Source organism: Gavialis gangeticus, unplaced genomic scaffold, assembly GCF_001723915.1.
Source record: "Gavialis gangeticus isolate Ggan-Ray unplaced genomic scaffold, GavGan_comp1, whole genome shotgun sequence".
Taxonomy (NCBI): Eukaryota; Metazoa; Chordata; order Crocodylia; family Gavialidae; genus Gavialis; species Gavialis gangeticus.
In genome coordinates, this window is record NW_017728993.1 from 36,361,431 (window position 1) to 36,367,073 (window position 5,643).

The window sequence follows — 5,643 nt, forward strand, 5'->3', positions numbered from 1 at the left end:
CACTGTCCAATTGGTCCCCTCTTATCACCTTTCATTATCAACCCAAACAAAAGTGCTGTTGTTCCTGCGTTATGCACACACAAAAGACACATTCACTAAAAACTACACTGAAAAGACTTTGAGACAGAAAACATTAAAATAAAATTAAAGGAAGGTTAGGAAGTAGTACCATGCAATTAAAGGCCTTAAAAATAAGAGGTGAAGTGGATGTGTGTATAGGGAAAAAAAGGCTTCTTTAAATATTGTGTAAACTCTGCTGAATGTTTGTCAGGACTCAATACCTTATCTAAATTAAAGACTATAACAGCTCTTTTGATTCCCATTTTAAGAAATCAGAGCCCCTAAAGCATTTCTTTGTTCATTGTTTTATTTTGGCAATAGTATCTGATCAAGCAAAGTCTCCATTTTCACTTCCTAGTCATGGATTTGGCTGATGCTTAGCTGTGAAAAATGTGCACAAAATATTTAACTGATATTGTTAAAGGCAGTTTCTCTGATTCTACCTCAATATTTCTTTTGGGAAAAGAGGTATCAACTTCTTTAAAAAAAAAGATCAGGCTATCCTGCTAGTAATTTTTATTGGACAGGAGGGCTTGGAGACAGGAAAGCCAAACTTGATAGATCCATGTTGAAGGAGGGGACAAAAGGGAGGCTTGTCTGTTCTATGGTGTTGTTACTGACTCACCTCCCTAAATTGCTTAGCAGTCTTTCTCTGGAAGGCTAACAAGAAACTAGCAGAAATGAGTCAGCAAAACTTCACCTACCTCTTCCCATCAAGATCATTATCTATGAAAGGGAGAGGGGGAGGAGTGTCAGGTTTATACTCCTAACCTATTATATTTCCCAACACCCTACTTACCAAAATGAGATAAAGAAACAAAACTGTAATCATAATTCTGTTTCATAGATTACAGGTTTTCTAAGTGTTGCTAAAGAAATAAGATTTTTCACTTCTTCAGTCTTACACTGTTTGCAAAATGTTCTGTTCCCCTAAGCTCCAACACCTGGACAGTGCACTGGTTCTTGGGCTCCCTCCCTGCAGCAAGCCCCTCTTTACTGATCATATTCTGTCTTGCATGTGTGCAGAGAGCGCAGAATATCTTTATAGATAATCCTGCAAAACAGATATATGTTTACTTTTTACTTCTCACAGCTCCCCCTGCCTAATGACAGCTTCTCTCTTTTCCCCTTTGCAGCATGGTAAATTCTCAGATGGGTACTGTGGGATTCTTTCACTCCCCTAAAGAAGGAAGCTTGAAAATAAATAATATCTTAAGGCAGTTGCTTGGCTGAGGTATAATGTCAAAACTCTGTTGTCTTCAGTGGAGTTAGGACAGTCTATCTAAGGGTATCCTTTCTTTCTCCCTCCAAGAAGACTTTTTGAAGCAGTGGGTTGTCTTTACTTCTTACACAAGGACCCTGTTAGAGTGCTAGCACATCGCTCTTTACTCACCTTACAAAATGGTAGGAACGCAGACAGATGGATAAAACAATTGGAAGGTTACAGGATCTATTGTTCTCATGGCCAGCATATTGCAATATGAATGGGTTATAGAGCCATTTTGACATCACTGATTCATTTTTTACCAGGTAGTTTTAGCCAAGAGTCATTTTCTGTAGTTGGGAAATACTCACCACGTATCTGAAATATGATGATGAATGTAGAATTTTACTTACTGCATGCATTAACTTGTCTTGACACCTAGATCATTGGATCAGGATTTCCAGGCTTCTTTAAGCTCACTGTAAAACCGGTTTTAATGGCGCCACCGCTTGTTTTTTATGAGACATTTCTGGTTTCTTAGCCAGGAATTTCAAGATGAGATAATTAGAAATCTGAGCTACTTCTTAGAGGCCTCTGAGTTCTTAAAGGAGAAAGAAAAAGATGTTTGTTTTATTCTCTTATATTAAATATTATTTTAATGTCTATGTGTGTTTATTCATCTTTTTTTTGTATTTGCTTACATTGGTTTCTGTAATTCATACTCTTGGTTTTTCCTGTCTTCAGTTTGCTTCTTCAGTAACTGCTTGTATTTTTTATTATTATATGGGATATAAGACAATATATTACTGTATAAATATAGTAATTTAGTGTTATTTAATCTGTCTGTGAGGCACCTATCACACTCTTTGGTAATGTGTCAGTGCTGTATAATAATAATAGGGTTGGAATATCTTTGTAGCCATGATGGTCCTGTCCTGAGTCTCTCCAGTGTTACACAACACTGTATAATAATATGCTAATAATATAAGGCTTGTGAACTTGGACTATATTTTCCCTGGAAGTCATGTATTGGGACATTAAGCATGGATAATAGGGTGAGAAGGACAAGATCACCCAAAAACATATCTAGCAATAGAAAATTCCTGGCAAGGGAATTGAAATGACTGACAGAGAATTGTACAGTTACATTAATAGTGACCATGTTATAAAAACTATTGTCACCGGCTGGGGTGAACAGATTCAACCCAGAATCCTGGTTTGATATTATACTTTTTGTTATAAAACAATGACAGGCCAGTCTGTATGTAGGAAGTTCTCACTGTCTTTCAAGAAGGCCAGATGTTCAAGTGTAAACATGTGATTTTTAAATAAATGCATGGGGAGATCCTGCCTCCTAAGTACAATTCTCATTCTCATAAGAATCCAGCCAGCAATGAAGATTCTGCCACTCCTGCAGATGCTTCTCCAAAGTCCATGAAGTGAAAGAACATAATCTCAGGTCAGTCGCACAGAAATACCCCAGGAAAAAGTAGCAAATATGGTTCAGATGGTATTAAATAGTTTTACAGGTCTTTATAACTGATGAATGGGGGAGGCAACCTAGTGACAGAAGATGCAGAAAAGACTGATGTACTCACTGCCTTTTTCACCTCGGTCCTCACAGGCAAGGTCAGCTCCAGGACTACTGCACCAAGCAGCAAAGTTTGGGGAGGAGGTGAGCAGCTAACAATGGCAAAAGAACAGGGTAGGGACTGTTTAGAAAAGCTGGACATATACAAGTCCACGGTCGTATGCATCGGTAGGTGCTGAGGGAGTTGTCTGATGTGATTGCAGAGCTGATGGCCATTATCTTTGAAGATGGCCGTTATCTTCCTCATCAGAAGCTCTGGATGATTGGAAAAGGGCAGACATAGTGCCCATCTTGAAGAAAGGGGAAGTGGAATATCCAGGGAACTACAGACCAGTCAGCTTTACCTAAGTCCCTGGAAAAATCATGGAGCAGATCCTCAAGGAATCCATTTTTAAACACTTGGAAAAGTAGAAGGTGATTGGGAAGAGTCAGCGTGGATTCACCAAGGACAAGTCACGCCTGACCAACCTATTTGCCTTCTGTGATGAGGTGAATGGCTCTGTGGATGTGGGGAGACCAGTGGATGTGGTTTACCTTGATTTTAGCAAGGCTCTTGCTGGCAAGCTAAGGAATGAATGGACTGTAAGGTGGATAGAAAACTGGCTGGAGCCTTGGGCTCAGAGAGTAATAATCAATGGCTCAATGTCTAGTTGGCAGCTGGTATGAAGTGGAGTGCCCCAAGCAGTGGCAATGCATAGGGGGTGCATGGGGGTGCCCTGAGAGCACTGGTATACCCCCTGACATACAGCGCTCCTTGGTTAGGCGATGGGCGGGGCGGGGAGGCAGGCAGGAGTGCTGGTGTCCCCCCTGCAAGCACTGGCCAGGGAGTGGGAGGGCTGCTGCCATTTCCCAGCCAGTGTGATTGGCTATGGGGGGATCCCCCTGGTGGGCAAGATTGGCTGCAGGGGACCCCCCCTGTTGCTGACTGGTTACTTGGGGGGCATGTTCCCCTCCTGACTAAGGTGGCACCAGTCGCCCATGGCCCCAGGGGTCAGTCCTGGGGCAGGTTTTGTTCAGTATCTTCATCAAAGACCTGGAAGATGGCATAGAGTGCACCCTCAGCAAGTCTGCAGATGGGTGGAGTAGCAGGTACACTTTAAGGTAGGACTAGGATTCAGTGTAACCTAGACAAATTGGAGTACTGGGCCAAAAGAAATCTCATGAGGTTCAACAAGGACAAGTGCAAAGTCCTGCACTTAGGATGGAACAATCCCATGGACCAGTACAGGCTGGGGGCTGACTGGCTGGGCAGCAGGTCTTCAGAAAAGGACCTGGGGGTTACAGTGGACAATCAGCTGAATATGAGCCAGCAGTGTGCTCTAGTTGCCAAGAAGGCTAATGGCATACTGGACTGCATTGGTAGGAGTGTTTCCCTCTATTCAGCACTGGTGAGGCCACACCTGGAGTACTGTGTCCAGTTTTGGGCCACCTACTACAGAAAGGTTCTGGACAAATTGGAGAGAGTCCAGTGGAGAGCAACAAAAATGGGCTGAGGCACATGACTTATGAGGAGAGGCTGAGGGAACTGGGCCTATTTAGTCTAGAGAAGAGGAAACTGAGAGGGGATTAAATAACAATCTTCAACTACCTGAAGAGGAGTTCAAAAGAGGCTGGAGCTAGACTGTTCCCAGTGGTGGCAGATGACAGAACGAGGAACAATGGTCTCAAGGGGCAGCAACGGAAGTTTAGGTTAGATATTGGGAAGAATTTTCTCACTAGGAGGGTAGTAAAACACTGGAACAGGTTATCCAGAGGGGTTACAGACTCTCCATCCTTGGAGGTTTTTAAGATCTGAGTAGACAAAGCCTTGGCTGGGATAATCTAATTGAGGGTGGTCCTGCTTTGAGCAGAGGGTTGGACGAGATGACCTCCTGAGGTTTCTTCCAACCCTAATTTTCTATGATTATATGAAAAATATGAAGTTATTTCAAATTAATTAATGGTGATGTCAAGGGGAGCTTTGGCTAAGGCTGAAGGATTTTACTTTTCATCTAGTTGGATGCTATAAACAATATCCACAATTTTTAGGTGACCGTCATCATTTAAAAGAATGCATTCCCACATCATACTATGAATTACTGATCTTTCCAGCTCCCATGTTTTTGTATGATCTTATTAAATCTCTCTTTCCCCATTGAAAGCACAGGTTAGATCCTGGTGGCTGGATATCAAAATATCAGGGGTAGGCAATGTTTTTGGGCAGAGTGCCAAAAACACCCGCAGCCTCACGTGCCAGGGGCAGGTGGCAGGGGGAGCTGCAAAGGACCCAGTCCTTGAGGTGGCAGCACAGCCCCAGCCCCTTCCCCAAGGTGCGTGCGCCAAGCAAAATCCTTCCCGTGTCACAGTCTGGCACATGTGCCGGGGGCTGCCTACCCCTCATCTAAGGTGTATGCATCATGAAATCACTCTGGTGCCTTGTTGCCAAGAGGTTTCCTGACACCAGAAAACAGGCTCCCCACACTTCCCGCACGTCTTCACTCCCCCGGAGTGGATGCTGCTCGTGCTGGGCCGGAGCCCCTTGGGAAGGACCGGGCTGTTTCACTCCCGTGTTTGGAGGATGTAGGGGTTTTGCTGTTTCCTGCTAAGAGGCCGTTTCCCCTTCAGATGCACTCTCTACACTCATGTCACTGCTTGCTGTCACCCTCCCCTTGCCCTGCCACCTCCTCAGGAGGATGCTGAAGTCCTTCCTCCATCCGCACCTGAGGACTGACCACCCCAGCGTCGCCTCTGGCCACGGGCCGCTTCGGGGCGCAGCGGGAGCCTGCCCTGACCCTCGTGCGGGCTGCTC